Source organism: Mirounga leonina, unplaced genomic scaffold, assembly GCF_011800145.1.
Source record: "Mirounga leonina isolate KUSES-001 unplaced genomic scaffold, KU_Mleo_1.0 Mir_174, whole genome shotgun sequence".
In the NCBI taxonomy this organism is placed as follows: domain Eukaryota; kingdom Metazoa; phylum Chordata; class Mammalia; order Carnivora; family Phocidae; genus Mirounga; species Mirounga leonina.
The window spans coordinates 26,033,424-26,060,492 of NW_023270451.1; the positions used below are offsets into that span (position 1 = coordinate 26,033,424).

The 27,069-nt window shown below is 40.2% G+C and overlaps 1 protein-coding gene and 1 long non-coding RNA gene across 7 annotated transcripts in view; one reads left to right on the plus strand and one right to left on the minus strand.

Annotated features, from left to right (window-relative positions):
- Positions 1-1,214, minus strand: part of ICA1 (islet cell autoantigen 1) — a 155,892-nt gene extending 154,678 nt beyond the window's left edge. The window contains exon 1 of one of the 4 annotated variants that reach the window (XM_035020622.1): positions 1,131-1,214. The gene's annotated coding sequence lies outside the window, so the exon portion shown is untranslated. The remainder of the gene's footprint in view (positions 1-1,130) is intronic. The other 3 variants (XM_035020627.1, XM_035020623.1, XM_035020626.1) reach the window with 3 other exon arrangements.
- Positions 484-27,069, plus strand: LOC118020806. Of its 3 annotated transcripts, XR_004682015.1 has the most exons (4): positions 484-706; positions 1,668-1,868; positions 3,194-3,333; positions 24,481-27,069. It is a non-coding gene; the product is annotated as an uncharacterized LOC118020806 (long non-coding RNA). The 3 variants fall into 3 exon arrangements; XR_004682014.1 differs by lacking the exon at positions 484-706 and having other exon boundaries at positions 1,316-1,868; XR_004682016.1 differs by lacking the exons at positions 484-706; positions 24,481-27,069 and adding an exon at positions 5,518-5,725 and having other exon boundaries at positions 1,316-1,868.

The window sequence follows — 27,069 nt, forward strand, 5'->3', positions numbered from 1 at the left end:
GACATGAACATGTTTGCAATGAGTCATAATTTATAGGACCTTAGTGGCCAGCGCCTTATGTGCCTTTCTACCTACATTCAATATCATTCTCAAACCAGCTGGTGATATACTTTCCAGGCCCCGATAATTTTTATGAAGTTACCAGATCTGTTTCTAAGGCTGCTACCCAGCACCTTTTCTCGTGATTTTTTTATGCTATCTAAACAGAAGAGAACCTGATTTTCTTTCTAAACTGTAAATCTCCCCAACCAGGCAGTTAATACCTTTTCCCAGCAAAAGACCCCCAAAGAGAAGATGAGTGGCTTTGGGGACACTCCAAGCAAAAAACAAAACAAAACAAAAAAACAGTGGGAAAGGTTAATGGAAGTGGAGGGGGCCTCTGGGCAAAGGCAGACATAACAACAGGATACGTTCGCTTCTAAAGGAAGCAGGAGCTGCAATAGCCCGAGGGCAGGAAAGGCGGAGTCAGTAGCACCCTAAGGAAACGAGTCAGGGTTTGCAGGGACCTGGCCCGCTTAGGGACTCCTGCTCCAGTCGGGTCCAAAGCTGGTGAGCACCTCGCCTGCGGGAGACAAGCGCAGGCCTCCTGGCACTAGTGGTTATAAAGAGGCACCCATCTGCTCCCTGCCACCTCCGCCAAAGATGGGCAACGGGGCGAAGAGAAAAAGCAAACACCTAGCGCCGCGGCAGGTGAACTTGTCAACAAGTCAGTCCCTGCGCAGAAGGAACCTCGGAGTCCCGGGGCCTGAACAGTTGGGAAGGCGAGGCACGGCGTGGGTGGAGTGGGCTGGCGTGGGTGGGGGTGCCGCGGGCGCCGGGGCTGGAGATGCGGCCGGCGCCCGGAACGCTTCCCTCCGGCTCCCCCGGGGCTGACGCACGCTCTCATGGCGCATGCATCCTCCAGACCTGCCCAGGCCCGAGGGAGGAGGCGGGGGAGGGGAAGGGGCTGTGGCGGTTCCCACACGGGGACCAGGGACCGGAGAAAGCGACCCGCCTGTCCCCCGCCGCCCGCAGAGGGCACAGTTGGCGGCCCCGGGCGGGCGCCCCGACCGCCGCGGCTGCCGGGCGTCTCCCGCTGCAGCCTGCAGCCCGCCCGGCGCGCCCCCGCCCCGACCCCGGAGGGCAGGTACCTCGGAGCCCCGGCCCCCAGGAGCCTCCTGGCCGCGGTCGGAGCGTCCCTCCAGCTCCCTCATCCGACGTCAGCGTCAGCAGAAGGCGAGGGAAGGGGGCGGGGGGAGCGCAGGAACCGGCCCTTCCTGCGGCGGTCGCCGCCAGCCGGAATAGCAGCCGGCGGAGCCCGTGCGCGCCGCAGCGCAGCGCAGTGGCCGGGGGGAGCGGGCGGCCTCGCCTCCCCGCAGACGCCCGCGGCCCGGGCGCCGCCGCCTCCTCTCCCTTCCTCTCTCCTCAGGAGACGCCCGGCGGGGCGACCCCTCCCACCAGCACCCGGGCACCCGGAGGAGCGAGGGCGCGAAGGCCTCACCTTTTGGGGGGCGGGTCCGGGATGGGGGCACTGAGCCTCCCTCTCTCTCCTCCCTGGGGACTTTCCTCGACCCCCATCTCCTGGGGTATCCCCCGTTTCAATCTGCCGCCCAGGGTGACCCCACCCTGCTCTCCCGCAGGTATTCCACGTGTCCATAGCATTTACGTCATAATGACCTGGCCGACAGGTGGGAGCCGCAGCGAGCGCTCCAGGGTTCCCTCCGTGCTGTGCGTGGTGCGTCCTCCTTGCTTCCACGTAAGATTTCTGTGGCTTTAGGAAAGAGGAGACTTCATGACTTCCGTGCTAAGAAAAGTTACAGAGGCCTGCGTCTGGAACTTAACTTTGAGCTTAAAGGAAAAAGGCTGTGTCAAAAAACAACAACAACTGTGTATGTATATGTATATATATTTTTTATTCCCCATACAGTCATGTATCTTTTAAATTATTGACGCTTATAGTAATTTCATCTTATCATCACGAAAAAACCAAACTCTTGCTTTTAGAGCACCTTGTGGTGATCACAAAGAGAAGGTGTTGGAATAGGTGCTTCCTAAAATGATCTATGCTAAAAAGCAATCCCAATGTACTATGACTCAATCCCTGATTATGTTATGTATTTATAAATAAGTTCATAGAATAGTCACTGGTTGAAACAATTTAACAGAGTGGAATGAAAGATGGTTATTGAGCAACGATGCAAACAAATCTGAAATCCACAGCTAACATGAATGGGCTGCTTGCTATGTGCCAGGCATATGCTGTATACTTCACATTTATTTCTTACTGTAACCCAGTGCTGTAGGTAAAATTATTATCCCTATTTTACAGATGAAGACACTGCCCAGAGTGCCTTTAAGGCATTTAGCTGATAGGATATGAGCAGGGGTTTGAATCCAGGGTTGTCTGAACCATGAGAGGTTTAGCTTAATCTCAAGGTAGAAAGGTGCCTAGCCAAAATGGAGAGAGAAAAAGTTTAGGTGTCATTGACATTTTAATAGAAAGTTTGCAAGATGGTACAGCTACAGAAATTTATATAACCTTAAAAGTTGACATTATTCTTCGGATATACTCTTTGGGGATTTTGTTTGTCATAGTTGTCATTTGAGCCTATCCTAATATAGCAGAAAATAGAAAGTTGAGCAAACATCAAGTCCTTAATAAATGTTTACAAATAAACAAATAATGAATTAATATGGTCTACAAAATAGCAATTTGTTGAAAAGCTGAGATTCAAGACAAAGTTTGGAAGAGAAAAACGTTGCTGCTGTATATTTGGCTTTTATAAGAAGCATTCAAGGTGACCTGTTCACAATACAAGCCAAATTATTTTTGCTCTTTGTAAGAAGGAAAAAGGGAAAATACAAAACTTTTAAGATGAGCAACAAAGGCTTCTTGAATGTTGGGTGAATGTATCAATCAGTTGTTTGAAACGCTGAGAAATAGATCACAAAATTTCCTGACTCTGAAATGTTCTTTCCACCAGTGGTGATTTACTAGTTACATGAAAATGTATTAGGAACTCTATTTATCAAAGGCTGGCTTTGTAGAAGATACTTAAATTCGTTACAAGAGAGCCAGTAGAATGGCAGGTTGATGGTGTGTTCACAATATCTCCTCAAAATGCAGATAATTGGAACACAAGCACTAGGGGAAATGAGCAAGAAAACTGATTTATGTAACTAATTACTCAGGTTTCCTTTTACTTTTCTAAAGGCCAAGGTGAAAACTTCGTGAAACATCATGGATGCTGAAAGTGGCTTCGAAGACAATATCTAAAAGTGAACAGATAAGTGATACAAGCCCTATCTGATCAACATGGCACTGAAATTCCTTGGGCTCCCAGAGAGTTTAAGGTAAATCTTTAAATGACTTGTTATCATTATTAGTGTTGTCCTAACATTAGGATATTTCAGAAAGGAAATAATAAACTCATGCTCATTCTACATCACCACAGTGAAGGCTTTTCCTTCCCATTTAAAAAATTGCTCCATCTATAAACTTCTGTTTGTTTCTGGATATCAAGTTGTTTCAATCTTACAAAGCACCCACAGGGTGTTGAGAACTTGAAACAATTTCTGTTATTTTAAAAAAGATTTTATTTATTAGAGAGAGGGGGAGGGAGAAGCAGACTCCCCACTGAGCAGAGAGCCCAATGCAATGTGTGGCCCCATCTCAGGAGCCCGGGATGATGACCTGAGCTGAAGGCAGGCGCTTAACAGACTGAGCCACCCAGGTACCCCAAGAACCTGAAACAATTTCTAAGAAGAGAATGGTTATTGAATGATGGCATCTGAAATTAAGGAAGCTATACAGTAATGTACATTTTCCAGGATGTAACAGGATGACAAGAAAACTTTTCCACAGAAACAATCATTACATATTCAAGTTAATGATTTTTTGAGGGGTTCCAAGGTTCAAGATGTACTAACAGAACCACAAGAATTAGGAATTGTGTTAGGCTGTCATTAACAGAGACCCAGAATAGCAGTGGATTAAATAAGGTAAAGGTTTATTTTTTCTCACATTAAGGAAATTGGAAAGTAGTCCAGAGATGATATGGCTTCTGATAGGTCATCAGGGTGTTGCTCTCCTCTCCTTCTGTTTCACCATTCTAAGCAAAGCAATATTGCTTAAAGTTAAAATCCAGGCAAGGATGTGGAGAAGTACGAACCTTCATACATTGCTGGTGGGAATGTAAAATGATGCAGCAGCTTTGGAAAACAGTCTAGCAGTTCCTCAAATGATTAAGCATAGAGTTACCAGATGGCCCAGCAATTCTACCCCAAAGTATATATCCAAGAGAAATGAAAACCTATGTCCACATAAAAACTTGCACACAAAAATCTATGGCAGCATTATTCAGAATAGTCAAAAGGTGGAAACAATTCAACAGTTCATCAGTGGATGGATGAGTAAACAAAATGTATTATATCCATATAATGGAATATTATTGGGCTGTGAAAAGGAATGAAATACTGGTGCATACCATAACTTGGATGAACCTTGAAAACGTGCTAATTGAAAAGAGCAAGCCACAAAAGTCCATATATTATATGATTCTATTTTTGTAAAAGTCTAGGATAGGGAAATATATAGAGACAGAAAGTAGATTAATGATCACTTAGGGCATATATATATATATATATACACACACACACACACATATATGTATATCAATACATTTGTATTAGCTAATGTATGAACATACTTATACAAACTTAATCTAATAGAATAATATATGTAATATATGATATAATACAATATAATAATACTATAGTGGACTGTTGATATATATTTTTAATATGTATTTTTAATGTTCTGAGTGCTCTTTATGCTCTCAGCCAACATGAGCAAGTGAGGGAGAATGCCTTTCTTCCTTTTGGTGAATGGGAACCATAATGCAAATGAGTGCTTTACCATTCATCCAGACAAATAATTATGGTTTCCTACTGCTCTGAAATCCTTTTATTTTCTGACTCATCTTTGACAGCATCATATATACTTATGGTACCTGTTCTTGAGTAAGATGCTAAGGTAGAGCTGAAGCTATTATTATTATCAATGTATTTAATAAGAGCTATATATATAAATCTCTTCAAAGCTCAGCTCATTAAGACAAAAATCACTTTTCCTTGAATTGCTGGGAAATTGAAATTAGATAATCTGTAAGAATAAACTTTGAAAAAACTGGTGTTTTAAAAATTATTATTAAACTTGTCTGATTTTTACTGGTGATAGAAATTTAAAGACAGCTTAAACTAAATTTTATTGGCAAAATGAAGTCATTTATTCCCTGTATCGTGTAATACTGAAAGAGGAATTAGATGTACTCAACTAAGTATCTTGACCAATTTTGGTTTAATTCTTGTCATCAGATGTGCTCTCTCATAGCAAAACAAAGCTTCTATTATATTCTCATCAGTGATAGTTATGTCTTTAAGCAAATTTGTGTGTGCATGTGAAAATAGAACAAATGTTTAATTAATAGCATTAACTTTTGTTAATTAAAATTAACTTCCTTTCCCTTCAAAATTAAGGCTTCAATGAAGAGAGGAGGTTTATTTTATACTGAAGAGTAAAACCAGCATACCAGCTTAGATTTTTGGGTAAATAACACCCCACCTCGTCACCCCCAGTATCAATCCATTGGAACTTCTGCAAGAAAAGTATTGGTGATAGCATCAAAATGGGACATTCACTGTAGGTAGAGAACTTTGTCATGTGCCATCTGGTGTAATCCTGCCTTTTTTTTTTTTTTTTTTTTTTTATAATCCTGCTTTTGACTAGGAACTGTGCTGGGGTTTGGGCAAACCTCAGCCCAGAGTTCAGAGCTGTGCCTCTGGTCTCATTTTTGAGATTATGTCCCCTATAGCAGACATACAGCTAATGATCCCTGAAAGGGTCACTCTCTGGTAAGGAATAGGACTTAACTGAAAGATTAGGATGGAACTTTCTAGGTCTTTGGTCTTCCTTTCCCCTCTCTAGAGGGACAGTTTAAAAAAATCACTACCAACCCTGTTGCAGATAGTTAAGGTAATTCAGGTGAAGCATTGGCTAAACATTTGGTTTAATCATGGGGTAAGAGGCTGAATCAGGACTATAAACCATATTTCGTAACTCCCAATCAAATGCATTTTTCCTCTTCTAGTTTTAACCCTGTCACTAACTTGCTTTGGCAGAGACTGTTAATCATTTCCTAATATTTATTCTGCCCTTTTCCCACAGTAATGTAAATGTCAGCTGAGTGCACATTGTTGCCCAGCTGAAGACTATTTTCTAGCTTCCCTGGCTTCAGGGTGTGGTCATGTGACCAGGCTCTAGCCAATAGGATATGACTGAAAGACACATTTGTAACTTTTGGGTCATGCTTTTGAAAGAAACACACCCTCACCTTTGTCTTGCCCCTTTCCCACTGGTTGGATCACCTTTGGCCATGAAGGGGAAGGCAATATATTGGGGATGGCCAGAAACTTGCCACCTGATCTGCCATACTGCTCTGGTCTTCCTGCCTGGGTTTTATGAGAAGGAAATAAAGTTCAATATTATTTAAGCCACTATTTAAGTGGCCTAAATAATGGGATATTATTTTAAGTAAATGGGATATTATTACAACCCAGCCTTTATCCTAATTAATCCATCTACTCCATGATGTTGGATTAGATCTTCATTTTTTATGAAGTTTATATTCCAAAACAATGATTCTCAATCTGTGGGTCACAGGGCCTCTGAGGGCCATTGGTGTTAATATAAAGGATCATGGGATACAAATCTCTAACAAATAATGTCTGTAGACAAAAACCCCTCCTTGAGAAATAAAGATAGCAATTTTGAAATACATATGATGTGATTGTAAAACAAAATCATTAGTGAATTTCTTGGAATGCAGGTATGTTGGTAATGGATCATTTAGCTTAGTACATCTGAAAAAGTCTATTTCACCTTTGTTTTTGAAATATTTTTTCATGGGTAAAGAACTCGAGATGACTTTTTTTTTTGGAACTTTAAAGATGTTGCTGTGTTTGAGTTTACATTGTTTCAAACATAAAATCTGTCATCTTTATCTTTGGTCCTCTTTGTCTTTTTTTCTTCTGGCTGCTTTTTAACATTTTTTTTTCCTTACAACTAGTTTTAAAAAGTTTGATTATGATGTCCTCAGTATTGTTTTTTCTTGTAGTTTTGGCTTTGTTGAGCTTTTGGGGGTTGTGGGTTTCTCATTTAATTCAAACTGTGAATAACTTCAGCCATACCCAGAATAGCCGACACAATATTGAAAGAGAGAAACAAAGTCCAGGGGCTGACACCACCTGACTTCAAGACTTACTATGAAGCTACAGTAATCAAGAGTGTGTGATATTGGCAAAAGAATAGATAAATAGATCAATGGAACAGTATAGAGAACCCAGAAGTAGACACCTGCAGATATAGTCATCTAAACTTTGATAAAGAAATAAAGGCGGGCACCTGGGTGGCTCAGTTGGTTAAGCAACTGCCCTTGGCTCAGGTCATGATCCTGGAGTCCTGGGATCAAGTCCCGCATTGGGCTCCCTGCCCAGCAGGCGTCTGCTTCTCCCTCTGACCCTCCCCCCTCTCATATGCTCTCTTTCTCTCCATTCTCTCGCTCTCAAATAAATAAATAAAATCTTTAAAAAAAGAAATAAAGGCAATTCAATGGAGAAAAAGATAGTCTTTTCAACAAATGGTATTGGAACAACTGGACATCTACATGCCCCAAAAGTGCATCTAGACACAGACCTCATATCTTTCACAACCATTAACTCAAAGTGGATCATAGACCTAAATGTAAAACACAAAACAATGAAATTTCTAGATGATAACGTAGGAGAAAATTTAGATAACCTTAGGTATGGCAATGACTTCTTAGATATAACACCAAAGGCCTACGCCATGAAAGAAAAAAATGGGTAAACTGGACCTCCTTAAAATCAAACACTTCTGCTCTACAAAATATACTGTCAAGAAAATGAGAAGACAAGTCACAGACTGGGAGAAAATATTTTCAGGAGGCATCTGATAAAAGACCATTAGCCAACTTCTTCCTAGAAACATAGCCAAAGGCAAGGGAAGCAAGGGCAAAAATGAACTATTGGGACTTAATCAAGATAAAAAGCTTTTGCACAGCAAAAGAAATAGTCAACAAAACCAAAAGACAACTGACAAAATGGGAGAAGATATTTGAAAATGACATATCAGATAAAGGGCTAGTATCCAAAATCTATAAAGAACTTATTAAACTCAATACCCAAAGAACAAAGGATCCAATCAAGAAATGGGCAGAAGACCTGAACAGACGTTTTTCCAAAGACGACATCCAAATGGCCGGCAGACACATGAAAAAGTGCTCAACATCGCTCGGCATCAGGGAAATCCAAATCAAAACCTCAATGAGATACCACCTCACACCAGTCAGAATGGCTAAAATTAACAAGTCAGGAAACGACAGATGTTGGCGAGGATGTGGAGAAAGGGGAACCCTCCTACACTGTTGGTGGGAATGCAAGCTGGTGCAGCCACTCTGGAAAACAGTATGGAGGTTCCTCAAAAAGTTGAAAACAGAGCTACCCTATGACCCAGCAAATGCACTACTGGGTATTTACCCCAAAGATACAAATGTAGGGATCCGAAGGGGTACATGCACCCCAATGTTTATAGCAACAATGTCCACAATAGCCAAACTATGTGAAGAGCCAAGATGTTCATTGACAGATGAATGGATAGAGAAGATGTGGTGTATATATATATACATACATACCATGGAATATTATGCAACCATCAAAAGGAATGAAATCTTGCCATTTGCAACGACGTGGATGGAACTGGAGGGTATTATGCTCAGTGAAATAAGTCAATCAGAGAAAGATATATATCATATGATCTCACTGATAGGAATTCTTAATCTCAGGAAACAAACTGAGGGTTGCTGGAGTGGTGGGGGGTGGGAGGGATGGGGTGGCTGGGTGATAGACATTGGGGAGGGTATGTGCTATGGTGAGCCCTGTGAATTGTGGAAGACTGTTGAATCACAGACCTGTACATCTGAAACAAATAATACATTTTATGTAAAAAAAAAAAAAAAAGAGGATAGCAGGAAGGGAAGAATGAAGGGGGAGAAATCGGAGGGGGAGACAAGCCATGAGAGACTATGGACTCTGAGACACATACTGAGGGTTCTAGAGGGGAAGGGGTGGGGGGTTGGGTTAGCCTGGTGATGGGTATTAAAGAGGGCACGTACTGCATGGAGCACTGGGTGTTATACGCAAACAATGAATCATGGAACACTACATCAAAAACTAATGATGTATGGTGATTAACATAACATAATAAAAAAAAATAAATAAATTTTAAAAAGGCCATTATCCAAAATATTCAAAGAAATCTTAAAACTCGACAAGAAGAAAATGAGTAACTCAATAAATACGCAAAAATTCTGAACAGACTCCTCACCAAAGATGATATACAGATGGCAAATAAGCATTTAAAAAAGAGGTTGAATATCGTATGTCATTAAAAAAAATAGCAAATTAAAACAGTGATATACCACTGCACACCTATAAGAATGGCTAAAATCCAAAAAACTGAAAACATCAAGTACTGAAGAGGATGTGGAGCAAAAGGAATTCTCATTTATTACTAGTGGGAATGCAAAATGGTACAGCCACTTTGGAAGACAGTCTGGCAGTTCCTTACAAAACTAAACATGCTCTTACCATACGATCCTGCAATTGCTCTTCTTGGTATTTACCCAAATGAGTTGAAAACATGTCCACACAAAAACCTGCATATGAATGTTTATAGCAGCTTTATTCACAATTGTCCAAAATTGAGAGCAACCAAGATGTCCTTCAATAGGTGAATGGATAAACAAACTGTGGTACATCCACACAGTGGAATATTAATCAGTGTTAAAAAGAAATTTGCTATCAAGCATGAAGAGACATGGAAGAACCTTAAAAACATATTGCTAAATGAAAAAAGCCACACTGTATGATTCCAACTATATGACATTCTGGAAAAGGCAAAACTATAGGGATAATGAAAAAAAAATCTGTTGCTAGGGGCTTGAGTGGAAGGAGGGAGAAAGAAATCTTTTTTCCTAATATCCAATATTTTGAGTGGCATTTTGTCTGTTTTAGTGCTTTGGGGGGGGGAGTATAAATCTGGTCCCTATTATTCCATCTTGATCAGAAATCCCTCTATTAATGAATTAATAGTAACCTTGCATTATGTGTTTTCTTGATCAGTATGCATTACTGTTTATTTTTGTTGGGGAGTCTAGGAATTTTTTAATATTGAATATGGCTACTTATGAATAATCCAACTGAAAGGCCAGGGACAAAAATTCATAAAAGAAGAAATTGAAATAGTAAAAATAAAAATAGACTATTTTCCAATAATTTTTTTTCAACTTAAAACATTTTCATCTGGCATATTGGCAGACTGAAAAACAATACTCAGGCTTGTTAAGGATATAGGAAACAGATGTTGACATACTCATAAATGGAGGATAGAAGCAAAACTTTTACACACTTATGGCGAGAAATTTGGCAATACATACAAATGTTAATCGTGCATACCTGTGACCCTGAATTTCTGCTTTTAGGATATTTTCCTTGAGCATCAGAACACACTGTTTATAACATTAAACTTTGAAAACAGTAAATTGTCCGTCTAAAGGAAGGATTAGTTAACTAAATTATATATTTAGTACATTCATATATTGGAATGCAGACAGTTAAAGAGAATGAGGTCAAGATATTTTTTAAATGAAAATAGCTGCTTGTACAACACCATGTGAAATATGATTCTATTTAAGTAAATATTTTATGTTTACTAGACATTTATATTCACTAAAATGTTAACAGAGGCTGTCTCCAGGGAGTGATCTCTTTTTGGCTGTGGTTGGGAGTTACTCTTTAGTAAATGTTTGGCTTTTCTGCAATGTACATATAGTATTTTATAATTTTCAAAAATGAGGATGATTTAAATTTTGACACAAGGAGAAAATAACCAAGTTCTCACATTTGAAAATGTTTGGAAATACTGGTTTATCTAGGGTGCCTGGGTGGCTCAGTTGGTTAAGCGACTGCCTTCAGCTCAGGTCATGATCCCGAAGTCCTGGGATCAAGTCCCACATCGAGCTCCCTGCTCAGGGGGGAGCCTGCTTCTCCCTCTGAGCCTCTCCCCTCTCATGCTGTTTCTCTCTGTCTCTCTCAAATAAATAAATAAAATCTTTAAAAAAAAAAAAAAGAAATACTGGAGGGGGGGGAATCGGAGGGGTAGACGAACCATGAGAGACAATGGACTCTGAAAAACAAACTGAAGGTTCTAGAGGGGAGGGCAGTGGGGGGATGGGTTAGCCTGGTGATGGGTATTAAGGAGGGCATGTTCTGCATGGAGCACTGGGTGTTATGCACAAACAATGAATCATGGAACACTACATCTAAAACTAATGATGTAATGTATGGTGATTAACATAACAATAAAAAAGAAATACTGGATTATCTAATACTGGTTTATATTCTAAAATTCCCTAATGATTTTATATTCTATTCTTCTGATCTCTGGATTAACCTTTAAGATTCCTCCAAGTGCTAAAAGTTCATGGATTCCTTTCTCCTTGCTGCTGTCATCATGACAAATGTGAATTGCTTAGGTAAAGCTTGGATGCTCCCTAACTGGGGGGACCCAGATACTGGCTCAAGCTCTTCTTTTTTTTCCTTATATTTCAAGTGACTTTATTCCTGGGTGATGATCTTGAGCTGGTTATAAGAAACATGCATAAAGGCATTTGGAATTGGAAAAGCTAGAAGTCGTTCTAGAAATCTTTATACCTCTTTGGGGGGATCAGAGGTTATCCAGATTTGAGTGGGAAGAGAGGATCATGAATTGACTTTACATTCAAGATATTTTCCTCCCAGAGCTCTTTTTCTTACTTATCTTGACATGCTTAAAAATCTCAAAATTATTTTGAATTCCTTTCTAGTAATTTACCTATGTACTCAATTAATTGTTAAAGCCCCATTCATTACATGTTTATGATTCACTACAAAAAACTACAGTTTCTTTTCTGGTGTCTCAGATATTCTGTCCATTTTTCTCGGTCTTATCTCCATTGGCTTTCCAACTCTGGCTGTTTCTTGTCTGGAATTTAAAAATTTATTTCCATTCAGGATTGTTTATTTAGACCAATATTAAGTCAGTTAAGATTGTCACATTATGAAAAAAAAGATTGTTATAAGTATTTTAAGTACTTATTTTTGTATCTAAGCTGAGAATTGGGTGTGTGTGCAGGTGTGTGTAGTTGTGTGATTGTGTAGGTGTTGTGGGTTATGGTGGTTTGGGGTGGAGAGGGTGATGTGTAAAGTAAAAGAAGACAGAACACATGCCTTAGAATTACTCTTTAAGTATGAAGTTAATTAAACTCTATTATGATAGTCTGGCTTCAGTCCCAACTACAAAATCTTCCAAAGGTTACATCAAAATCAAATGCCCAATCAAGCAATTCAACACCTTTTTCAGTCCTAATTTGCCTTGCTCACCTGCCAACACTGATTTCCACTTGTCCTCTCTTGTTCACTACGCCCCACAGTCACTGTCCGCCCACCCCCTGGATTCATTCACACAAGAATGATCACTGTGCCCAGGTGCCAAGGACGGACTTTACCTGAAAGTGTTCTTCAGCTCCCGGTTCAGAGGGCCCAGTAACTCCTGACTCCTGTCCTCACTACCACCACTCCTACCACAACACTTTCTATATCTCCTCAATCCTTGTTAGAGTTCTCATTAAATGCTCACTGAAGCAATCTGAAATGAAAACTTTCTCAAGTAGGAAAATAAAGACTATTGGATTTAAAACCCAGAGCCAGCTCAAGCAGTTTGCATTTTTTCACAGGAGATGCACACAGGCAATCAGATCTTTGATGTCAAGGACTCTGCCTTCTTCATTTGTGTGTCCCTTAGCACATTTACCAGCGTGCCCTACATGTACAGTCTTAGATATTCATCAATGAATTTATCAATGAAAATTTGCTGAATTAATGAATGAATAGTTTGTATACAACTAGACCCTTTGAGGGTGAGGTGGCCAGTTATTTCTCTTGGCTTTGTTTTGTTAAAGTCTCTCCATTAATTCTTAGCCATTTTTAAAACTTAACTTTGACATTCAATACTAATATTTTATAATATTGATATAGTGTGATATTCTTTATAATAGTTTTTTCCATTCTTTTGTCCTAGAAATCATGTAAGCACTTGTGCTATAAACTATAAATGTTTGTGTCCCCCTACATTTATCTGTTGAAGCCTAACCTTTAATGTGATGATATTTTGAGGTGAAGCCTTTTTTTTTTTTTAAAGATTTTATTTATTTATTTGACAGAGAGAGACACAGTGAGAGAGGGAACACAAGCAGGGGGAGTGGGAGAGGGAGAAGGAGGCTTCCTGCAGAGCAGGGAGTCCGATGCAGGGCTCAATCCCAGGACCCTGGGATCATGACTGAGCCGAAGGCAGATGCTTAACGACTGAGCCACCCAGGCGCTCCTTGAAGTGAAGTCTTCGAGAACCAACTCAGAGCCCTTATAGAAAAGATCCCAGAGAGCTCCCTCTACATGTGAAGACACAGAAGACTGCTGTCTATGAATCAAAAAGTGGGCTCTCACCAGACACTGAACCTGCCAGGGCCTTCATCTTGGACTTCCCATCCTCCAGAACTGTGAGAAATAGATTTCTGTTGTTTATAAGCCCCCCAGTCTATAGTATTCTGTTATAGCAGCCCCAAAAGACTAAGACAACTTGGGAAACATGCACATTCCCCAGGACCTTCCCAAATCTACAGCATCAGAAAATTCTGTGGAAGGTCCTAAGAATCTTTATTTTTAATTTAACTTAGTGATTCTTATGGCCAGAGAAATTTGGAAACCCTGCTTTACTGAGAAACTCAATACGTCTTAGTTGAGGTTAATTATTGTCTCTGATCTTTATGCCAAATATAATTCCATGAGCATTAACATCAAAATGCCTGAATGCCAATCTCATTATTTACCATCTGAGTGTTTTCGGGCTAGTCCAGTGTTTCCCAAATTTGTCTGCAAATTAGATTCATGGTGGGGGGCTCTTCAAAAAAATGCCAAAACTCGGGTCACACCCAAGACAAATTAAATCTCATTCTCTAAGGCTGTGTGTGACACAGGCATTAGTATTTTTTGACTCATATATACTAATAAATTAGCATTTATTTCTCAACATGCACACAAGTTTGGGAACCACCAGACTAATCATTAACCCTCTCTAAGCCTGTGTCTTTATGAATAAAATGTAGACAATAACTCATTCTAAAATGTTATTAGGAATTAATCTAATTAATGCATGTGAATATACCTTATAAGTGGTCAAACCCTGTGTAAACCTAATGCATTATATTTTAGGCTTTGAAGTATTTTGAATAAAGTTTAGCAAATTTGCAAATAAGAACTTTTATATTTCTTTCTTTTTTTTTTTAATGCTTATAATTGTGATGGTCCGTTCAACAGTTTTAGTATGGTAGATTCAGCTTGCAAAAGATATCACAGCTCAGAATTACAATTAGCTCAGCTTACAATTTAGGTACATTTCCATCAGGTGGCAGTAGTGTATCTGTGATCCTGGTTTAAAGCAGAGAGTTTCTGCTCTCACTGGAAATCAAAATCTTCCTTGGCTTGGGTTTACCCACAAAATTTTGATTCAGTAGGTCTGAAGTGGGACTCTAGCATCTGTAAGTTTATCAAGATCAACATGTCATTCTGATGCTCTGTTGCTAACCATGGTGAGTTTGTTATTTCTGTTTAGGCCTTCTGTTCGAGACTAATCTGTACCAGATTTAGTCATAAATATTCTACTTTTTTAATGTGAGAAATAACTCTTCATCATGTAAAGGAGAAAACAATTTTAGAATAGCTTAAAAAATATTTGAATCTGTATGGATACCATTCCTATTACTACTACCATTCAGTCTTTATTATACAATCTTATAATTTTTTTTTATTAAAGATTTTATTTATTTGAGACAGAGAGAATGAGAGAGAGAGGGAGAGAGAACACATGAGAGGGGGGAGGGTCAGAGGGAGAAGCAGACTCCCTGCCGAGCATGGAGCCCGATGCGGGACTTGATCCCGGGATTCCAGGATCATGACCTGAGCCGAAGGCAGTCGCTTAACCAACTGAGCCACCCAGGCGCCCACAATCTTATAATTTTTATTTCAAAATGTGTCCCAGACTTCTTGATACATAAGCAAACCTTCCCAGTGTCTGTGCTTACTGTTTGCCTTTTTAAAAAGTCAGAGGGGGCACCTGGGTGGCTCACTCGGTTAAGCTGCAGACTCTTGATTTCAGCTCAGGTCATGATCTTAAGGTCCTGGGATTGAGCCCTTTGTCGCGCTCTGCGCTCAGCGTGGAGTCTGCTTCAGGATTCTCTTTCTCTCTCTCTGCCCCGCCTCCCCATGCTCTTTCTCTCTCAAATAAATAAATAAATCTTTAAAAAAAAAAAAAAAAGTCTGAGAATGTGTTTCCCCTGCTGATCTGGAATTTGTCTTTCCAGGACAGTGGTTCTGTGGTTCTTAAACTTTAGTGGGCATGTGGAACACCTGAGGGTCTCCTTAACAGTGTACACTCCATCCAGACCTAGTGAATTAACCTTAGGTTGAGTTCCAGTATTCTGGATTTTAAGCTATCTCACTCAGTTATTGTGATGCACACTAAAATTTGAGAACTATTGGCTCTATTGAATCAGAGGCTGAGGTAGCTTTGGTAAGATAGAGAATACTAAGGGAGGCCTCACAGGATCCAGATGCAAACCTCTGTGAGGAATTCTGTGTTTCCTTCTTTCCCCTTCCTGGGCCTCATCTTAGTACAAGAAGTGGTACATGACTATGTTGTTACTCAGTGACCCTACAGAGAGGCACCAAGCATTGGTTGGTGATGGTGCACAATCTCTGGAGTTCTCCAGGTGAAATTTGAAACTGGCTTTCATACACGGAGGGCACGGACAGACTGAGGAAATTGGCAGACTACTCCAGATTGGGAGGTGACAGTTTTAATAAGCAAGGGAACTTACATACGAGGCTTGTCGTGGGTGGCAGCAAGCCAAGTAGATCTTCACAGCCACCTACCAGAATCTTTTTTTATTTTATTTTATTTTATTTATTTATTTATTTATTTATTTATTTATTTATTTATTTATTTATTCTTATGTTAATCCCCATACATTACATCATTAGTTTTAGATGAAGTGTTCCATGATTCATTGTTTGTGCACAACACCCAGTGCTCCATGCAGAACGTGCCCTCCTCAATACCCACCACCAGGCTAACCCATCCTCCCACCCCCTCCCCTCTAGAACCCTCAGTTTGTTTTTCAGAGTCCATTGTCTCTCATGGTTCGTCTCCCCCTCCGATTTCCCCTGCTTCATTCTTCCCCTCCCGCTACCTTTTCTTCTTCTTTTTTTTTTTTTCACCTACCAGAATCTTAAAAGAGTTTATATAGAGGGTTTCACTGGATTCAGTCACATGTACCATCCAGATAGGCCCAACAACACATTGCTCTCTCAAGGCTGTGTCCTTGAAATGGCCCCCACAGTGGGCAGAATTTACATTTCAAAGATGGAAGAGGGTAGAGTCTCAGATTGCCTGGGTCCAGCTCCCAGGTCAATCGGCGGTCATGTCCTCTTAATGACTTCCTCCAATAATTGGTAAATTTGCAGCACTAAATCCTATTAGTTTTTGTTGCCAATCCAAGCATGGAGCCTACGTCAGGGAAGTTACAGCAAACGATGGTTTTATATTGAGGAAATACTCCCTTTCCTTCTCTTTCTCTGTGGGTTTTTTTTTTTTTTTAATTTTATTTTATTATGTTAGTCACCATACATTCCATCATTAGTTTTTGATGTAGTGTTCCATGATTCATTGTTTGCATATAACACCCAGTGCTCCATGCAATATGTGCCCTCCTTAATACCCATCACCGGGCTAACCCATCCCCCAACCCCGCTCCCCTCTTAAACCCTCAGTTTGTTTCTCAGAGTCCATAGTCTCTTATGGTTCGTCTCCCCCTCTGATTCCCGCCCCCTCATTTTTCCCTTCCTACTATCTTCTTCTTCTTCTTTTTTTTTTTAACACATAGTGTATTGTTTCAGAGGTACAGGTCTGTGATTCAACAGTCTTACACAATTCACAGTGCTCACCATAGCACATACCCTCCCCAATGTCCATCACCCAGCCACCCCATCCCTCCCACCCCCCCCACCACTCCAGCAACCCTCCATTTGTTTCCTGAGATTGAGAGTCTCTTATGTTTGTCTCCCTCTCTGGTTTCATCTTGTTTCATTTTTTCCTCCCTTCCCCTATGCTTCTCTGTCTTGTTTATCAAATTCCTCATATCAGTGAGATCATATGATATTTGTTTTCTCTGATTGACTTATTTCGCTTAGCATAATACCCTCTAGTTCCATCCACTTTGTTGCAAATGGCAAGATTTCTTTTTTTGATGGCTGCATAATATTCCATTGTATATATATATACCACATCTTCTTTATCCATTCATCTGTTGATGGACAGCTTGGCTCTTTCCATACTTTGGCTATTGTGGACATTGTTGCTATAAACATTGGGGTACATGTGCCCCTTCAGATCACTACATTTGTTTCTTTGGGGTAAATACTCAGTAGTGCATTTGCTGGGTCATAGGGTAGCTCTGTTTTCAACTTTTTGAGGAACCTCCATACTGTTTTCCAGAGTGGCTGCACCAGCTTGCATTCCCACCAACAGTGTAGGAGGGTTCCCCTTTCTCCACATCCTCGCCAACATCTGTCGTTTCCTGACTTGTTAATTTTAGCCATTCTGACTGATGTGAGGTGGTATCTCACTGAGGTTTTGATTTGTATTTCCCTGATGCCGAGCGATGTTAGCACTTTTTCATGTGTCTGCCGGCCATTTGGATGTCGTCTTCGGAAAAACGTCTGTTCAGGTCTTCTGCCCATTTCTTGATTGGGTCCTTCGCTCTTTGGGTATTGAGTTTAATAAGTTCTTTATAGATTTTGGATACTAGCCCTTTATCTGATATGTCATTTTCAAATATCTTCTCCCATTTTGTCAGTTGTCTTTTGGTTTTGTTGACTGTTTTCTTTGCTGTGCAAAAGCTTTTTATCTTGATGAAGTCCCAATAGTTCATTTATGCCCTTGCTTCCCTTGCCTTTGGCGATGTTTCTAGGAAGAAGTTGCTGCGGCTGAGGTCAAAGAGGTTGCTGCCTGTGTTCCCCTCTAGGATTTTGATGGATTCCTGCTCACATTTAGGTCTTTCATCCATTTGGAGTCTATTTTTTTGTGTGGTGTAAGGAAGTGGTCCATTTCATTCTTCTGCATGTGGCTGTCCAATTTTCCCAACACCATTTGTTGAAGAGACTGTCTTTGTTCCATTGGACATTCTTTCCTGCTTTGTCGAAGATTAGTTGACCATAGAGTTGAGGGTCCATTTCTGGGCTCTTTATTCTGTTCCATTGATCTATGTGTCTGTTCTTGTGCCAGTACCATACTGTCTTGATGATGACAGCTTTGTAATAGAGCTGGAAGTCCAGAATTGTGATGCCACCGGCTTTGCTTTTCTTTTTCAACATTCCTCTGGCTATTTGGGGTCTTTTCTGGTTCCATATAAATTTTAGGATTATTTGTTCCATTTCTTTGAAAAAAGTGGATGGTACTTTGATAGGGATTGCTTTAAATGTGTAGATTGCTCTAGGTAGCATAGACATTTTCACAATATTTGTTCTTCCAATCCATGAACATGGAATGTTTTTCTGTTTCTTTGTGTCTTCCTCAATTTCTTTCATGAGTATTCTATAGTTTTCTGAGTACAGATTCTTTGCCTCTTTGGTTAGATTTATTCCTAGGTATTTTATGGTTTTGGGTGCAATTGTAAATGGGATCGACTCCTTAATTTCTTTCTTCTGTCTCATTGTTGGTGAATAGAAATGCAACTGACTTCTGTGCATTGATTTTATACCCTGCCACTTTACTGAATTCCTGTATGAGTTCTAGCAGTTTTGGGGTGGAGTCTTTGGGGTTTTCCACAGAAAGTATCATATCATCTGCAAAGAGTGAGAGTTTGACTTCTTCTTTGCCCTTTTTTTTTTTTTTTAAGGAGAGGGCATAGCCCTTATTGGAAAGGTGATGTGGTAGAAAGGAAGGGTAATGCAGAGGAAAGTTCCATGTTCTCCTTGGAGTGACTGTAAGATACTTCTAAATATTCTCTGTCTTTGTTTTCTTTTCCCTCCTCAACCTGACTTTTTCTCATCTATTGTCTTTTCCCCTTGGTTTGTTGGTTTGTTGGTTTGTGGTCCTCTCTTGAAGAAATACCCATCTAGAACAGATCTAGTCACCAAAAAACAAAACAAAACAAAAAAAAAACCTGTATCTGAAATCACCCAATTCATCTTTAAATTGCAGTAATAGCATATTTGATAATTTATTTGGGCTAATTATTTTTACTGTTATATATAATTTTATTTGACACATCTTTAGTTTCATGACCATGCTTTTATTTCCAACTGTTTGCTTTCATTTACTAGCATTTTATACATCCTAAGGCTTCATCTGTCTTTGATTTCCAGTAAACTGTGTACTTTCTGCCGAACAAGCAGTAAATGATTTTCTACTAAAATATGTTGGATTGGTAGGAATACATGATAAGGGTGGATCATTGGATTTTCACATTTGGTATTTTATGTCTTAAAGAAACTTGTGAATTTGTTAATCAATTTTTATGTTAAATCAGTATTGAATAAGCATTAGCCTCAGTAGAACTTAAAGCCAATAGAATCTTAAGATGACTTTTAAAAAAAAGTTAGATTATAATAAAAGGCAAATTGATTAATCTTTCTTCCAAAATCTTTGCAGCCCTCTGTCCACTTCCCATCTACTCCCTGCTCCCATAGACAAGTTGTATTCTTTATTGTGATTTGAAAAGGACTAAACACAATGGCTAGATCAGTGCTATTTAAGAGCTATATCTTATCTGCATCATGTCTACCTTTGTTTAAGCAGTATTACTTCTCACAGATGTTATGGCAATTGTCCTTTCTCCTGAAACTGCCCTCCTCATCCGTTCCCTAGCCTGAGCCTAAGGTCATCTTTCTAAAGTACAAATTTAATTATTTCTCTCTTTAGCTTAAATTTTCCGATGGTCCCTAGTACAATGGTTACCTCTTGTTCTGGCCATCCAGAACTACTTCTTTATTCATGAAAATTAAGTGGGCTTCTTAAATTTAATGTTAGAGGGAGAATATGCTAGTTCTTCCTGGTGAGTGGAAGCTAAAAGACAAGCTCGAGAGCTGTCAGTGGTCATGTTGTTCACCATGTGCAGGAACCCGGTCAACAATGGGAAGGAATGAAGCCAGCCCCTAGGGAGAAGTAGAGATGAGAGATAGGGAACAATGTACTGGGGGTATTTGAAGCCCTGATTCAAGTTGTCCCTAATCCCTTTGGCTGTACCCTGGTCCTTCTAGAAGCTGGTTGTTCCTCCCTTCCTTGCATCACACAAAATACCCCAGGACATTCCTATGAAGTCCCCACTTTCACGTAAGCTAGTTAGAAATAGATTTTTGTCACTTGCAAACAAGGGGTCTAAATGAGAATAGCCTGTAAGGCCCTTCATGATATGGCCCCAAGCTTCTCAATTCCATCTTCCTATAACCCTTAGGAAGATACTCAGCTGCAAGTAACAGAACATAGACAAATAGATTTAAATAATATAGGCATTTCATTCTGTTACATACCAAGAAGTGCAGACAGACATGGTTCCAGTGATGGTTTATCAGTTACACTACATGATAATGCCTTAGTCAGCTCTGCAGTTCTTTGGGTCTTTTCCCTCATCAAGGAAGGAAGCAGCTCCAGAGAGTCTTTAAGACCTTGGTGAGCATTCCAGACAGGGAAGAAGGGGGCAACAGCCTTCTCCTAAGGAGGGTCTGTTTTTAGACAGAACTGGGTCAATGCCCAACACCAGACTCATGATTGTGAAGTGAGAATTACTTTGACTCATGCCTGAGCTGTCCTTAATTCAATGGATCTGTGCCAATTATCTGAGATTCAGTTAGCAGAGAAAGTGGAACTGTAGTGGAGCCAAGGAACCCTGTCTACCATACATATGTTTCCACTACCCTCCCTGTCCTTCCACTAGCACTGTTACTACCACCACCCCAATTCTAAGAGCCAGCCTTACGAAACTGCCTTCAAGGACCCAAACATACTGTGCTTTCTGTGGTTTCTTTGGCCTCTGGGGGCCTTTGCACATAACTTTTGCTCTGCTCAGAACACACTCTTTTTCCTTAATTTGTAGCATCTTGGTCTTTGTGGCTCCTTTTCCCTCTAGGCCTTGGCTTAGATTTCACTTTCTGTGGAAGGTCTTCCCTGACCCCCAATTTCACAGCACCCTTTATTAGTCCTGTCTTAGGACCTCTTAGACTGTCTGGTAATTTTCTACTTATTTATATCTTCTACTAGACCGTAAACTTTTTTTTTTTTTTTTTTTTTGAGAGAGAGACAGAGCACGAGTGGGGGACGGGGGGAGGAGAGGAAGAGAGAAAATCTGAAGCAGGCAGACTCGATCTCCGGACTCTGAGATCATGACGTGAGCCAAAATCAAGTCAGATGCTAACAGACTGAGCCATCCAGGCGCCCCTACACTATAAACTTTTTGATAGCTTATTGACTGGACCTTACTTCTCTATGGCCTCACATAGAGCCTGCACATAGTATGTGATCACTAAATACTTGTAGAAGGAAATGAAGTGGAGCATTTTTTGAGTGCACTCAAATCAATTTGTGTTAAAATTGCTTTAAAAAGACTCATAAGAACCTCGGTGTTAATTTACTTATGATTTTTTGTTAAAGGGAATAGACAAAAGAGTGATTTGTTTAAAAAATTCCTGATAGACATTTACATTTAAAAGTCTTGTGCGTGATGGCTTCCAAAGAGCACGGCAAAGGATAATTTCCCACTTAGGCAGGGCAATATTCATTCTGTTTGTCTCACATAAGAGCTAAAGATTCTAAGAGCTTTTGAACAGTCCTTACATATTTTCTCAAATGGGCAGATTTCTGCATATGGATTCACAACATAGAAACTAAATGTAGCTAAGTGATGAACTTACTTCCTTAAATTTTATAAGGTGCTATTTACTCTGCAACTTCTTGCTACCATTTTATTATGAAAAAGCAAAGTGACATATGACAAGACACTTTCAATCCTTTTTGTAAGTAGATGAAGTTTGAATAAGGAAGGAATTAAATGAAGAGAAAAATAGCCACATTTGATTAATATAACAGAGCAGAGCTTTGAAATTTTAGCACTTTGAAGTTAAACATTGAGTTTGTAATTAATGTGAGGTAATGAAATATTCATTTACAAATTTCTGCAGAGAATTCGCCAGGCACAATGAGTTGGGTCCTCTTTCGATTTTAGACATAGTGTGGCCACACTGGCCTTTTCCTGGGTGGCCACTCAAAAGCTGCCAGTTTGGAGTGGGACCCAATGTGCGAGGGGGCTTTCCAGTTAGCTCAGGCTGCAAGTGTGTGAACTAGCAGATCCAGTGCTGCTGGAAAGGTCTGTGGCCCAGCCAAAAGATATATGGAGTCTGTGACAAGCCCCAGAAAGACCATCAGAAAGGAGACCCTTTGTGTTTGGGAAAATGCAAAGGCTTCTTCAGCAGATGACTCTTGGCTTGTGGCTAGGCTCGTGTAGAGACTGAATCATTCCACCATCTGGCGTAACACAGCCATGGTACCTTGATGTCTGACATGAAATGGTATTGTCTCAGACACTTAGCCATAAAGCCAGCCATCCCCAGCAGTACTCCACCTCAAGTGGATTGAGAAAGAAGAGAACCCCGTGAGGCGGAGCCTGTGAGAAGCCTGAAGACACAGGCAGGCAGTTGTACTCCTATGTCACTTTCTTCCATAAGTCTCATGGGGGAGTTTCCTATGCCTAGTGGATCAGGGACAGAGTGACTTGAGCCTGCTGTACAGATGGTTTTGCATGATGTGCTGGCACCCGACAGATGAGAGGAAGTGCTTCTGCTCTTCTGGGTGGCCCTGCACTGTAAGTGAGAAGGAAAATGCTTACCATCATTAAATTTTGAGCAGAAATTTTATTGTTCACTTTGCTTTGAAGGAAACATTTTATTGTCTACTTTACCTGACGTCAGGATCTATACTAATTCTTAAGCTAATTATTTGGCACAAAGGTAACTTCCAAAATCTGTAACAAGTAAGGCAGTTGGAATCTAGCACTGAAACTGGGGCTGAAGACCCCATGTTGTGCCAGGCATTTACCCTTTCATTGCTGGATTCTGGAGGGGTCAGAGTGACTCGGCCAGAGTGATTTGGGCAATGATGGATATACTGGGGCAGGAGGCTTTGGACAGAGCTTTTTTTAAAAGGCTGAGTGAGTACATACTGGGTTATTTTTAGTCCTGGTCTGACTAAATGGTTACGGACTTGGAAGGATCAAGACTGGAGAACTGATAGCAATGAGGTTTTAGGGAAGGGTGGATGGACCATTCAGAATGGGCCCAGAGTAAGAATACGTGTGTCCATGTGAATGCTCACTGAGAGGCATCATTGCAGACGTGGTTCTTAATACTAGGAGTACAAAAATGATTCCTTCTGTGGGAGTCAGTCATCCTCCTCCTCGAGCCAGTCTATTGGTTCATGGGCATAGAGCTGTGATGGCCAGATTGGAGGTGATGCTTGGACTCAGGAACGTAAATTTCCTTCCACCAAGATTGATCATACACTGTTAGCAACAGTGACTAGCCATATACTTCTAGGGGACCTGGTGTACTACCCTGCAGCAGATAAATTCTTTTGAGTTGGATATGCCCCTTCATCATGGAGGAGCAACAATTTATCATCACTGGAATAGTCTTTCTGGATTTGGATTTGCTTTTCCTGCTTACATGCCTTAAAAGCATCACAGGATTCCATACATAGTTTTTAATTGGTGAACTCACTGCACTGCCAAACAAGGCAGTAGGCTATTGACTGCCTGGCCCTGCTATATAAATATCCTGTCATCCCATTGAAGCTACACTTCATTGGAAGGATCTATTGGAAACTTAACCATGACAATATCTAAGAATTAGCACCTTGTGATATTGGTGTGCTAAGTTGTAGGATGTAGAACAGGAATGGAACCAGTGACCAATATATTTGATATTGTTTTCACAGCTGGACTGCAACCTAGGACTTGGGGGTGAAGACGTTTCTAATAATTACACCTACTCTTTCACTTTCAAAAATTTTGCTTTAACTCTTCAAAATTATTTAACTCTTTTAGCCTAAGTAATTCAGTACTCATTGGGAGAATGTTTCATCCAAGGGTTAAATAAAATGTAGGTTTTGTTGAATTGGGAGCTGAGACTTACCACCTGGGCATGTTGGATTCTTTGTGCAATCAGGGTGAAGATCCTTGGCAAGCTGTGGTGTTGGCTGAAAGCCAGGAGAACTTGGAACAAGCAGAGGAAGAATCTATCTCATATGTCAGCAGCACTCCTGTGAATGCCTGCAGAATGGAGGACTGTAGCTTGCACCAGTATTTTGCTTGCTAAGTATTTATTCTCATGTTTCCTTTTAAAATGAGAATTATACTAATTATTTTTTTTCTTTTCTTGCCTCTTTCTTTTTTCCGGGGATATGTAATGTTATCCAGGTAATGGTTCAATTTATCATGTGGTTCATAGGCTGTAGAATACTGAAATGGGATTCTGACAGAATTCAAGAGGAATGGACATAAGCCAGAGGTCCTGGACTTGAAGGCCAGCATCTCCTTTCTGTGTGCAGTGGCTGGAAATAACTTTGGTTGTTCCCCACTGTGGTTGTGTGAGATTTGGTTGGATCATGTGTTTTGAGTTGTTGGGGTTTTTTTGGATATAGGGGAAAAAAGGACATGTGTGTGTGCGTGCATGTGTGTGCCCGTGTGTCTGTTGGACAGCCAAAGGGTGAATTGGAGCACATGGCTTTGGGGTTGTATGGTCGACAGTGTGGCCCTGGAAGCAGATGATCCTCCTCCTGACATATGGCCAGAAGGTCAGTAGTGCCCCAACACTGCTGTGTCATGATGCCCACATCATTCACCTCACTTCATCTCTTCATGCAGGCATTTTATTCTCTCATATCATCACAGGAAGGGTGAGGACAGTACAATAAGGTATTTTGAGAGAGAGAGAGAGAGGCCACATTCACATAGCTTTTACTACAGTATATTGTTACAGTGGTTCTACTTTATTATTTATTGTTACTAATCTCTTACTGTGCCTAATGTATAAATTAAACTTTATCATAGGTATGTATAGGAAAAAACATAGTAGAGTTAGGGTTTGGTACTGTCCACAGTATCAGGCATCCACTGGGGGTCTTGGAATGTACCCCCTGTGGATAAGGGGGCTACTGTACATAGACCTGGAGTGATGGCAAAACAAATGGAAATACAGAAGCTGGACAAAGACCTGCAGTGCTAGCTTCCTCTTGTTTGTACAGTTTTACTGATCTCCCTGCCACGGGACAAAGATAGATGTGGTAGTGGATACAGGCCATAAAGAAACTTGCCAAATAAACACAATTTTATATTGGTGGCTTTGGGTATATTATTCAATAATGTCACTTCTTCCTGTTTATTTTCATTTACTGGCCTCATTGAAATCTTTCTTCTCATTGAAATCTAATACTCTGTATTATATATATTAATGCAGCAGTTCTCAAATTTCAGTAATCCTAACAATTACCTAAGGGGTGTTTGTTAAAATGCAGATCCTGCACCTGCCCCTCAAGGGTTTGAAGTTACTAGGTTTAAGGTAGGACCCAGGAAGCTCTACTGTTAATAAGAACCAGGATTTTCAAATGCATTTGGTCATTGGTTGAGTGACCATAAAAATTATTTTCTAAATCAGGACACTTCTGAGTGAAGTGAGTTGCTACTAATAATTACTCTGGAAGGACAGGTACAAATGAGCACAATCCCAGGTAATCCATGCATGGCCAGTCATCGATCACATTTGAGAAACACTGCTAAGTGAGATTAAATTAAAACTGATTGTGGTATAAATGTCTTTGTTATATATGACAAATTTTAAACTCGAGAAAAAAAAATAGATGGAAGTCTATTTATTTTTCAGATGGGGGACTACCTCCCTGCTGTACCCCAGAAAATTAATATAACCTTTGGTAGGCTTGTTTTGCCCAATGATTTTTGAGATAGTTCAAGTACTTTTAAATCACAAAAATTCTTTTTGTTTTCTCTTCCTCCTTCCCCTTTTATCCGTCCCTCCTTTCCCTCTCTACCTTCCTTCCCTCACCCATTTATTTATTAAATGAAATTGAGTAATCCAGAGGACTGAGAAAGTCAGAGGCTGGGAGAACACAATCATGGGCCTTCATTCCTCGTACTCTCCATAAAATGCAGACACAGCCCAGGTCCTGGAACTGGTCTCATTTATTACTGTTCTAGACAGGTGTTGAGCCCAACATCATTAAAAATAAAACAGAACCAATAAGAAACCATGTATTTTATTTTAATGCTAGTTTAGCAGTTCAACCAGAAACACTTTAACCTTGAATGTTTAAAGGACTAGTTACTTCAAAGTCTTTTAAGTGATATTACACTGTAGATATGAAATTATGTCTCTTTTGTCTGGCATGATTGTCACTGTGTTTATAGTCACTCTTGTAGGTGAAGATAAGGTTTCAATTTGTTCTTTTCCATTTAATTTTGGGTTTGCATTGTAGGGAACAGATCAAGTATGTTGGAAAAGTAGGTATATGCTAGAGCGGAGGAAGGCATTAACTATTTCATGTGAGTAATAAAAAATGGCATTTGCTTCAGAAGTAAACTAGCAAATTACACTCGTGGTGACATGGACAAAGTAATGTACCTTTAAAGATCCCTGACCTTTTGAATTATTTGCCTCATAGAAAATGATCCCCCTCCCCAATTTTTAAAGTTAGGGGCCTTAGGGAGATTGGAGGAGGTTTATAATATTTACCTTTTCTCT